The 11,612-nt window shown below is 33.9% G+C and overlaps 1 pseudogene; it reads left to right on the top strand.

The window, feature by feature from the left end:
* Nucleotides 1-4,924: 4,924 nt before the first annotated feature.
* On the top strand, nt 4,925-6,138 carry LOC149165244 (arogenate dehydrogenase 2, chloroplastic pseudogene; annotated as a pseudogene).
* Nucleotides 6,139-11,612: the final 5,474 nt, after the last annotated feature.

The raw sequence follows: 11,612 nt of genomic DNA, 5'->3' as shown, positions 1-11,612 counted from the left end.
AGTGCACCACACTTCATCAGTTTACGATACCCGGATTGATAATTTATGTAGAGCAATTTAAGACATTAAATTGACTAAACAGCAGGTCAGCAAGAAGGATGGTCAAAGAGCAAAGGAGGATCACAAAGAGACCCTTGTCACTCAAATTTTTGTTTTACCACTCATTACCATTCATTCCTCCACTATTTCTATCATTTTTTCCACTCCTTTACTTTAGTTTACAAAGGGACTGTGTTTTCTACAGGATGATCATGTAGGAATTACAATGACCCAAAAATCCTATAGGAGGCAGTCCTAAGGCAAATAAATGGTGGAACAAGGTAGAAAAATGTTGATAAGGGTGTGGAAGACCATTCCAAACTGGAAAAAATAATCAAGAACCATCTTGAATAAGGGGAAGAAAGCAAACTAATGGTCTCAAGAAACAAGGATTTTTCTTTGCACAAATATGTTTTTTTGGCTTGTCCTTGCATAACTTACAACCAAGATTCCTATTGCATAAGAGAGAGGCCACCAGGGCCATGAATGAGGCACAATGAGGTCACTAAGTTGCTCAGAGGATGAGCAACACTTTCAGCAGGGGTATGATGGGCCTCTAAATTAGACATAAATTAAGGCCCATGCCTCTAATTTAAAACATAAATTAAGGCCTATGACCATCCTTCAACACAATAAACCTCTCTTTTGGCATTAGATAATTTATTTTTAACTTTAATGTATTCATTATGAAGGTTTATGAATAGTTGACTATTTGTGCCTAATATTATTTATTTTTGTGGAATATTATGAGAATATTGGGAAGATTATGAAGAGTTGGAGGAGGAGATAATTTAGGTACTTGTTCCCTACTATTGGAGTGTCAATAATAAATAATAATTCAACAAGATATTATGGAATTATGGCACAAATTGTGGAACTCCAATGATTGAGAAAATCTAGAAATGTGTTCCACTAATCAAGGGAGCAGATCCTCCAATCAAGGGAGGAGATCCACTAATCAAGGGATTTCAGTGGGGAAATCTTCCTCCATCCATGGGGAATAATTCTTAATCATTTTGTATAAGTACCAAGTCGAACTTTCCTCTAGGGAATGATTAAGAAAATCTAGGAATGTTTTCCCTGCCATTTAATGCAAATTCCTAGTATTGGGGACTAGATCCACTAATCAAGGGATTTTGGAGGGGAAAGCTTCCCCATTCATGGGGAATGGTTCCTAATCATTTTGTATAAGTACCAAGTCGAATTTTCCTCTCGGGGGAGATTTTCATTAGTATTCTTGTAGAGAGAGCTTGTAGTTTTGCAGCTTCATGGTATTTTCATGCAGGGATGTAATTCTATTGATGAAAATAATGAAGATTGGTGTCATGTTCAGCTTCTAAATCTTGTTCTCCTCCATAGGTCTCTAAGTTTCATTGGCTTGGCCATACGAGGAGTCTCAGAGTCCTTTTGTATCATTTTCTTTCCTTCTTTTCACTTCTTATTCACATGCATGTCTAGTTTTTATTTCTTTCTATTTCTGCATTTAGTATTAGTGATTTCTTGTTGTAGGATTGAGTTAAATGGTGGATGTAAGTTCTTTTGTAGGATCAAAAGCATTAATTTATCTTTGGAAAATATTTCGAAGTTAATACTAATCATTGAGCGATTAGTATTCTTATTCCCAAATCTAGATTGTTGGACCTCCTTTTTAGCAAAGAACAATAAATTTCTAATATTTTCTAGAACATGCTAACGAGCATCAATACAATTAATTCCACTTGCATCAGATCACAAAAGAATTCTATTTCATAGCAAAAATTACCCCATTGCATTTGCACTTGATTTGGTTAGGCATGCTTTTAGATTTACTAGCTCACTAGTTCCTGAATTTCTAGATTTTTGACTAGTAATATTTTTTATTTTATTTGCATCGGTTAACAGAGATGTTTTTTAATGATTCCACTTGGAATAGTGACCTAAGACATCCTCTTTAATAATAATAAAAAAATTTCCATCCAATTTGGATTTGATTTTCTTGGTCATTAAACCCTCACCAATTTCATCATTTCACAAGGAAACTTCTCCAAGCTTTTTGAGCAAATCCATCCATCTCCCAACTTTGGTTTTGAGTTCTAAGTGATCCTAGGAATTTTCTCACTCCATTCCACCCTTAACACACCTTTCCTAGGCCTCCCATCACCTCCAACACCTCACATTTTTCTCACGGCTGTATCCTGTAGGTTCACTGTAATTCCTACAAGATCATCCTGTAGGTTTTCCTGAAATGGCCTGTTTTAAGGCCGAATTGATGAAAAACCTCTAGGAAGTCACCAAAATCATCCCAAGGGTCTCCCACACCATCCAACCATATCCTAACCCTTCCATCCAACCTCCAACATCCTTAATTCACCTGCCACATCACCAAAGGAAGTTAGTTTGCATACTTGATTTTGCATGAAAAGACAAAAAGACAAAAACATATTTATTTCAATCCCTTTATTTGCACATTAGTGATGTTTGATGCTTCTTACTTTCAATATTAGATAGTTGCATTTGGTTCATGATAATTTAGCATTATTTCAAAATATATTTTCTTGGTAATTAGTTAGGAAATGGTGTGATTTAGCATTGAATATTCGTCTCTTTCCTTTTACTTTCTAGCAATAGGTTAAGATTCCATTTCGAACATTTCATTTTCTACAATTAGTTTAGGATTTGAATTTAGTACATGCACTCCATTACATCATGAAAGAAAATTAAAGACACATTGTATGCCACACATATAGTTTCGACACCTCTTATGTTTGTACGAACCTCGGGTTCATAATTAAACTCGGTAGCCTTGGGACTTGGTTTGGCCTAGGAAAGGGCCATCCAATTTTTAAAGAAAAAACTATGCATATAATGCCTCCAATGATTCGTTGTATTAGTGTATGCACCTAGCAGCTCAATTTTTATTTTGTTTTCATTAAACACACTTTGGTTCAGACCTTTTTCTAATGAGTGAAAGGGTTTAGTAACATCTTTAAGTAAATATCACCATTTTCTCTTTGCAATGTTGGCCAACATTGTCTAGTTTTCTATTGTTTAAAGCTCTAATGAATTTTTGGCTTCGAGGTGCTCCATCTTTGGCCTTGAAGATGAATTTGGATATTTAAATTTGTTTTTTGGTGAGTCTATAAGGTATTAGGCATTAAATTTGATAATCTGCATGGTTGAAATAAATTATTTTCCATTCGGGAACTCTAACCGTAAGTAAGATATTTTTCCTCATCAAATCTTAATGTTTTAACTTAGATGTTATGCATTTGAATGTCTCACATCCATATGATATTGAGTATTTCAAGCGTTAGAAGAGTTTTACAATTTTTGGTTTTTTCCTTCTCTGTTTAACTTGGTTTTTGGCTTCACATTTTGCATTTAACCATCAAAAATCTATCTCTGCATATATCATTATGAAGTTAAGCTTTCTTTAAATCAATGGGGATCGGGCATTTCAGTTGTCAAAAATGTGAGAAAGTACTAAGCATTTCAAACTTGACAAAAATATTTTTGTTTTAAAATTACTTATTATGTGTAGTTATATTCCTTTTGCTTCACATCTAACATTTAGCTGTAAAAAATATCTTTTTACATATAAGTTGCTTCTAAAGCTAGGTCCTTTTAAATTTTTAATGTCTTTTGAAATTAATGAGGGCCATACATGAAATTTCTCGATTTTGTGATCTTTTGCTTCAAATTAAGGTTATTTTCAATTTTATATATTATATATCGGTTTTTTTGGAGTAGTGTGTTCAATTAAAGGTTTTTTTCCTGCATTATCTTGCTTTTGGTGTTTGAACAATCCTTGTTTTCCTTGGATTTATAGGCATGTCGGTCGTAAGTAATCTTGACTCATTATGACCATTTGGATTATAAGGCATGTGCTAGTCATTTTTAGAACAAAATACTTTGTTGAAGGATTTTTCCTTTCAAGCGTAGGATACATGTTCCTAGTTTAAATTCTTTTGACATGTGATTTTTTGATATTCGGAGAATTTAAAGATGGATTAAAAAATCTATGTAAGTGCATGTGTTCAATCTGTTAGTATTTTGTTAATTTGTGGACTATGCATGCACCTGATCAAGGGTTCTGTGGTGGACCTCATATGGACGAGTGCGATTAATTTAATATTTTTCTGTGTATATAATTTTTTCCGATCTACATTCAAATTTTCTTGTAGTAAGCCTCTTTTATTGATGTGTAGACTGTCCTGTCATTAGGACATCATTTGATTGTCAAAAGCATATAAATCCAATTATTCTAATGAAATTTCAACTCTTTTTGTTTTTTTTGAGTCAATATGTATGTAGATTAATGAATCATGGAATGAGACATTAATACCCTGTAAATAAATTGATGTGTCAAAAATTGTTTATTTAGTTATTAGGTCAATCCTCTGTGATAGGGTTTTTAAAATGATAACGTCCCCTAGTAAGTAAAAGTATGCCGAATGAATTATTATATTGGAGGTTACGAATCTGGACACTATAGAGCACCATTAGGGTTTTAAGAAGTTTAACCTTCCAAAGTTTTTTGTTCTTTAACACCATTGAAGGTTTTATCTTGTTAATTGGTGCAGGGTGATTGTAGAATTTTTATGGAAAAGGGTTAATTTACATATTTCCTGTTGGTCTTAAAGGTTTTGAGGTTCAGTACATGTAGCTTGAGTTGTCAAATATTGTTATACCATCAAATATTATATTGGTAGAACTCTATCTTGTGATTGAGAAATTCTAGAGCTTGGTTTTCCAATATAAAAACTTGACTTCGGATTAAACATGAATATTATGTGTTCTAAAAGCACAAGCTACATTACATTCTTATCTGTGTCATAAAATCTAAGGGTTCAATCTGTCTAAGCTTACATCCCAAGTTGCAGTAAAGTACACCAAAAGCTTGGAGATGTTTGAATTTCAATGCATGGTTGTCTCAGTTAAACTTGTAGCTATTTGTTTTCAATATTCACATCCTTTCTTGGGTGTCAAACAACCCTTAATTCCAACACAAATATGCTACAATATATCTCTATTTTCTGTTAGGAAGAAACAAAATAGAGAATATAGTTCCATTCTCAAACATTTGAATATTAAAGCGTTGGATTTTTCTTTACCTTTTGGTAATGAATCTAAGGAAAGTGAATACTTTGAAACTAATAATAATTTCAAGATTGGTATAGTTGGATATGGTAATTATAGGAAATTTCTTGCAAAAACTATGGTTAAGCAAGGTCATATAGTATTAGCTCATTCTATAACGAAACATGGGGAGGTTTCTCATAAGAGTTTTCTCAGAAAATGGGAGTTTCTTTCCTCAAGAATGCAAATGATGTTTTTGAAGAACATCATGATGTTATATTGATATGTTCATATATTATATCAATAGAGTTTGTATTGAGGTCAAGCTAAAGAGAAACACATTATTTGCATATGTCCTTTCTGTCAAAGAGTTTCCATGCAATCTATTTTTGCAGGTAGTCCCTCCAGAATTTGATATATTGTACACACATCCTATGTTTGGGCTTGAAAGTGGGAAAGATGGGTGGAATGGTATTTAATTTGTTTATGAGAAGGATCTAATTGAGAAAGGAGCTAGAGTAGAACATTGCTATAATTTTTTGTATATCTTTGTGAAATAATGTTACAAGATGGTTGAGATTTCATGTCCTCAACATGATCGTTGTGCTGTTGAAAGTTGATTTCTTACCCACAATATGGGGGGGATGTTAGGAAATTTAAACTTGGGATCTATTCCAATTAATAATAAAGGTTATGAAACATTGCTCCAAATTGTTGAGAATATTCATGGAGACAATTTTGATCTTTATTATAGTTTATTTATGTACAACAACAATGGAACAGAACAATTGGAGAGATTGGACATGGATTTTGATGATTTAAAGAAGCATCTTGTACAGAAGTTGCAGCAGATAGTTAGAAAACATTTATTTGAAGGAATTAGTCATGGGGAAGATTCTCAACAAATTTCAACATTTGCTAACATGCAAAATTCCCATCCTTTCACACAATTCTTTAGGTGATAAAAAAATAAAGCAGTTATCTAATAATGGAGTTAAGGAGTTTGCCCTACATTTCATGGGTTTGCACTGTGCCATTTGAATCTTGATTCACGTGTAAGATATGAGTTTGAAAATTTGTCTAGAAGGTTGTGAGTATAAGGTGGGGTGCAAGTGGTATTTAATGGGTTAAATTTTGATGGGCCAATTTTATGACTTTAGGATGCATATGGCATCTTTCCCTGGTAATAATTAGATAGAGAGATCAATGGGCAAATCCCATAACCACCTCATCATGAAAAACAAATGGAGGACCATATTGGAGACTTGGTTTGGGGTGATCAATTCGCTAAATGTAAGTCCAACCCCCTATTTGATGTTCCATTTACTCGTTTGGAGATGGCTATAAGTTGTATATATTTGTATCTTTACTTTAAGTTGATTTGTAGTTTGATCTCCTATCATTTTGAGCATGACTGAATGCACCATTGTGGTTAACACACTCTTGCAGCATTCTTGTAAGTAATCCAAAGTGATCTTGAAGATCTCTCTATATATTGAAGCTCTTGAATCTAAACTTCTATAACAGAATGTAAATTACAGCAGACCGAAAGTGTTATGAAGTGCATAATCAAAAATTCGTGCATTGTGAAAGCAGATATCAATCTTGTGCAAGGTTTATAATTATGAAGAATTGATCGACCTTTGGTTATGGTACGCCTATTCTCCTAATTGAGGGTTCTTTGTTTCTCTACTACTTCCAAGTCCTACATATATATGTAATTTGACATTTTGGGGGTTTTTTTCATCATTTCCTTTTTTTCCTCTTAAGATTGAGATCCTCTACATTTTTCTTCTTCTAGTGATTCTTTGTGAAGATATGGTTAGTGGAACTTGATTTCTTTACATGGGTTCCCATCCCCTATGATATGATTGACATATGATCTTCCTGAACATTATGAATAGTTCATATAAAATCATGTATATGAATTGAGGAACACCTTTAAAATTCTTGCATTATGTAGAAATTAAGTCTAACTTGTAATATTTTTTAATATGTTTATGAGTCCATGACATGTTAGAATTGATCTATGTGAAAATTTTCATTGTGCAGTTTGAACTATCATGTGTATGTTTATGAGTCTGTGACATGCTAGAATTGAATATATGTCAAAAAAATTTACATCATAATGTTTGACATATCTAAGTTGTATGTTTCATTATTTTTTGAATTGTTTCACTTTGATTTGGAGGGTTCATGCCTTACAGGCCATTTGTATGTTGCAGGTTTGTATAACATGGTTGTTCAAGGCCCTTAGGATTTGTATAGCATGGATGTTGTGGGCCCTTGGAATTGGTTATGCATTGGAATTGGTTTTGCGTTAGAATTGTTTTCCAAACATTAGAATTAGGTGAGATACATCCATTTACCTCATAAATGGCTAACTAGTGTTGTCAAGATTTTCCAAGTTGGATGGAACTGTGTGGTCAAGTAGACTTCCCTATCCTTCCTAGTGAATTCTTTTCATTCACTCCATCAGTCGTCCAATTTGAAAAACTTACTCTAACAATGGGTGTTCCTATTCCAGTAGATCCAACTTGTGTATCTTAGATATTTTAGAGGATATTACCACACACTCAGGTCCCAAGAAATGCTTGTAATTCCTGTGCTCTAGAACACAGGATGCTTCTCAACAAAAAATTGAAAACTAGAAGAGTACAATCTCATTGGGGGAAGGAACAATGAGCATCAATTCCACTAAAAATGAGATTAAAGGAGACCTTTGGCCTTAAGAGTCCTCTAATGTTGGAGTGACTCCAAGGAGGGGGATCCTTCAAAAACTTACAACAAACAACAAACAAAAAACCAAACACATTCCAAATTAATCGAGCTTGAATTCTTATCAAACCATAAAGGGGTGGGATCTAGACCTTCCATAAAAAATTTCCATGCAAAATGACCCTAACCAAACCTTAATCGGAGAAATTACTAGCCTTTAGTAATTTGTGTGGATTCATGGATCTTAGCATGCAAATGACATACTTACCTCTCTTCTCATTGTAGGTTTTAACCCTACGAAAAATTTACTGCAAATGAATTCTTCAAAAAGAAAAAATAAACAATGGCAAGAACATAAAACAAATATACACAGATATTTGCCCCTGGATCAAAAACCAAGGCTACCATATTAATTTTTCATTATATTCTTTTCAATGTTAAAATACATATATATACATGCTGAAGCATTCATAAACCCTAATCCATTAGCCTTGGATTTAGTTCACCTTTATGCTAGAGGTCATCTTTTATTTGATAAGATGTGTCTAATTGAATTGGAGTAGCACATCATAGAAAATTTTAGGGCTGATGTTCAACCCATTGGTGAAATTTAAGGGGTTTCATATTTTGGAGCGGAGAATTAATAGTTAGCCCAAAAAATATTTAAAAAATAAATAATTATTATATTTTAGCCCATAAAAAAATGGCAAATAAACATTCGAAGCCCGATTCATCTGGTTTTCAAGTAGATTCTTCTTCCAATCGCCCCGATTTCTAGGAATGGGATTGGTTAAGGGTTATTTCACCCTCTACCATTCTTGGAAAATTGAGGTTAGGTTGAATTCACCCTAGATTTTAGGGCCCAAGTGTAGAAATTATGTGTAAGTTTGAAACTTATCATGAAATTTACTAAATCACAAAACTCAAGCCTACTCTACTCATCTGCGGAATTCAATTCACAATCTAGAACTCAAATAATAAACATGCAAGAATATTTATCACACATACAAAAATATTTATCTAGGGGAAAGGAACTTCTCAAAACCCCTTCAGCCTTGTGTTTATTAATCAAGTGAGAAAGAGAAGCTATTACAATTCTCAGCTCAATGCCAAAGCTCAACCTACAAAAGCAATTCTACGCTCTCTTGCTGAATGACTGATCTCAACTAGTACTTAACCAATTATCAAGCCTTCCAAGCTCCTATTTCCTTCGGATGTTCCTTGAGGATTTAGGAACCTATTAACTAGGAAATTCCTCTAATTGATTGTGCAATTCCAAAGTATGGTCCACCTAACCTCATGCAACACATATACACTCAACTAGTTTACAACTGCTTGTTAACTACCTTGGAAACTCCACCACGGCTGGGAAACTCATATTCTTTGCATGCATGAGATAATTACTAGTGTATTGATTGGTTAACTAGATTATCTTTGAGTTAGACTAATGTCTCACTACTTAACTGACCACCCACTATTTCTATTAATAGTTAGAACTAGTTTAACTTATTACAACTAAAATTAACTCAACCTAGGCTCCTAAAATTTAGGAATCACTACATATAATTGAAATTCATGCCCCTAACTCTAGTTAATTGGGTTAATTGAGTGAAAAGTGCCATGTCACCTTAGTTAACTACTCCATGATGTCTCCTGATGTGTAATTTCGAATTTCATCAATTTGACTAACACAAAATCAAATTAAGAATTTCTTGCTGATTTTTTCAACAATACCTCTCAGTAAGAAATGGATTATCAACCACCCCTATCATGCACATGTGGAATGTACTAGATGAAACACCTATCATTGTTGTTGCTTCCACTGCAACATCTACAACTGAGAAACATCTAAAAAATCATCGAATCAATTTTTCACTGTCTACTGGGAAAATTGTGTTCTTGTTGACTCTGCTAGTGAACCTCCTACTCTACTATCAACACTTCTCTGCACTAATCAGTATCTGACTAACATTGATACTCCTACTACTGAATACTATGGGGACCTGTAGCATTGGTAATGATCCATTAGACAAAAACACCTTAATGGATCCCCCCATTTTTTTGAAACTCTTGGACTATGGCTTCACATGGCCCCACCTCACACCTGGAGGTATGGATGCATATGCTCCTTATGCCAACTTAGCTCGAACTCTCCCCCTACTGGAGGTATTTAATTGAGTGGATGTCTCCAATTTTCCTTGGCTGCTCCACGTCTTCTCAAGGCTCCTTTTGAGGCTCCATTTTGGTTGAGGCTCCCTCTCAACCATAATATCTCAAATCCATGCCTTGTTCCTCAAGGTTTTGCATGCATCTTATACTTAAAGTGCATACATGTTCTAGTGTGAAACCTGCTATGTTAACATCTAGAAATTATGTGTAGATTTGAAACTGCTCATGAAATTTACTAAATCACAAGACTCAAGCCTACTCTACTCATCTGCAGAATTCAATTCATAATCTAGAACTAAAATAATAAAAATGCAAGAATGTTTATCACACATACACAAATATTTATCTAGGGGAAATCAATTGCTCGAAACCCCTTCAGCCTTGTGTTCATTAATCAAGTGAGTAAGAGAAGCTATTACAATTGTTAGTTCAATGCCATATCTCAACCTACAAAAGCAACTATATTCTCTCTTGCTGAATGACTGATCTTGGCTAGTAATTAACCAAATATCAAGCCCTCCAAGCTCCTATTTCCTTGAATTGTTCCTTGAGGAATTATGCCCCTATCTACTATGAAATTCCTCTAATTGATTGTGCAATTCCAAAGGATGGTCCACTTGACCTCATGCAACACTTGTACGGTCAAATAGTTTACAACTGCTTGTTAACTACCTTGGAAACTCCACCACAACTGGGAAAAGCGTATTATTTGCATGAATGAGCTAATTGTTAGATGATTAATCAATTAACTAGATGATATCTGAGTTATACTAATGTCCCACTACTTAAATGACCACCCACTAGTTCTATTAATAGTTACAACTAGTTTAACTCATTACAACTGAAATTAACTCAACCTAGGCTCCTAAAATTTAGGAATCACTACATACAATTGAAATTCATGCCCCTAACTTGAATTAATTGAGTTAATTGGGTGACAAGTGCCATGTCACCTTAGTTAACTACTCCAAGCTACCTGCTGATGTGGAATTTCAAATTTCGTCAATTTGACTAAGGAAAAATCAAATTAAGAATTTCTTGCTGCATGTTTCAACACCAAGGGTTTGTAGTTTGATTCGCATAGGTTCCCAATTGAATTTTTCCGGCATTTCAGGGGTTTTCAATGTGCAGCTTGAACCTTGATTCACATTTAAGATACGAGTTTAACAGTTTTTCTTGAAGGTTGTGAGTATAGGGTGGGTGCAAGTGGTATCTAATGGGTTAAATTTTAATGGGCCAGGTGATGGGCCTCTAAATTAGACATAAATTAAGGCCCATGCCTCTAATTGAAAACATAAATTAAGGCATATTACCATCCTTCAACACATTAAACCTCTCTTTTTGCATTAAATAATTTATTTTTAACTTTAATATATTCATTAGGAAGGTTTATGAATAATTGAATATTTGTGCTTAATATTATTTATTTTTGTGGAATATTATGAGAGTATTTGGCAGATTATGAAGAGTTGGAGGAGGAGATAATTTAGGGACTTGTTCCCTACTACTGGAGGATCAATAATAAGTAATAAGTCAACAAGATATTATGTAACTATGTCACAAATTGTGGAACTCCAATGATTGAGAAAATCTAGGAATGTGTTCCACTCATCAAGGGAGTAGATCCA

The sequence above is a fragment of the Pinus tabuliformis genome, chromosome 5_1 (genome assembly GCF_031772625.1).
Source record: "Pinus tabuliformis cultivar Carrire ecotype Pingquan chromosome 5_1, CPIR1, whole genome shotgun sequence".
Taxonomy (NCBI): Eukaryota; Viridiplantae; Streptophyta; class Pinopsida; order Pinales; family Pinaceae; genus Pinus; species Pinus tabuliformis.
Note: the sequence above shows the minus strand (reverse complement) of the source record. Positions and strands in the feature narration are given on the sequence as shown.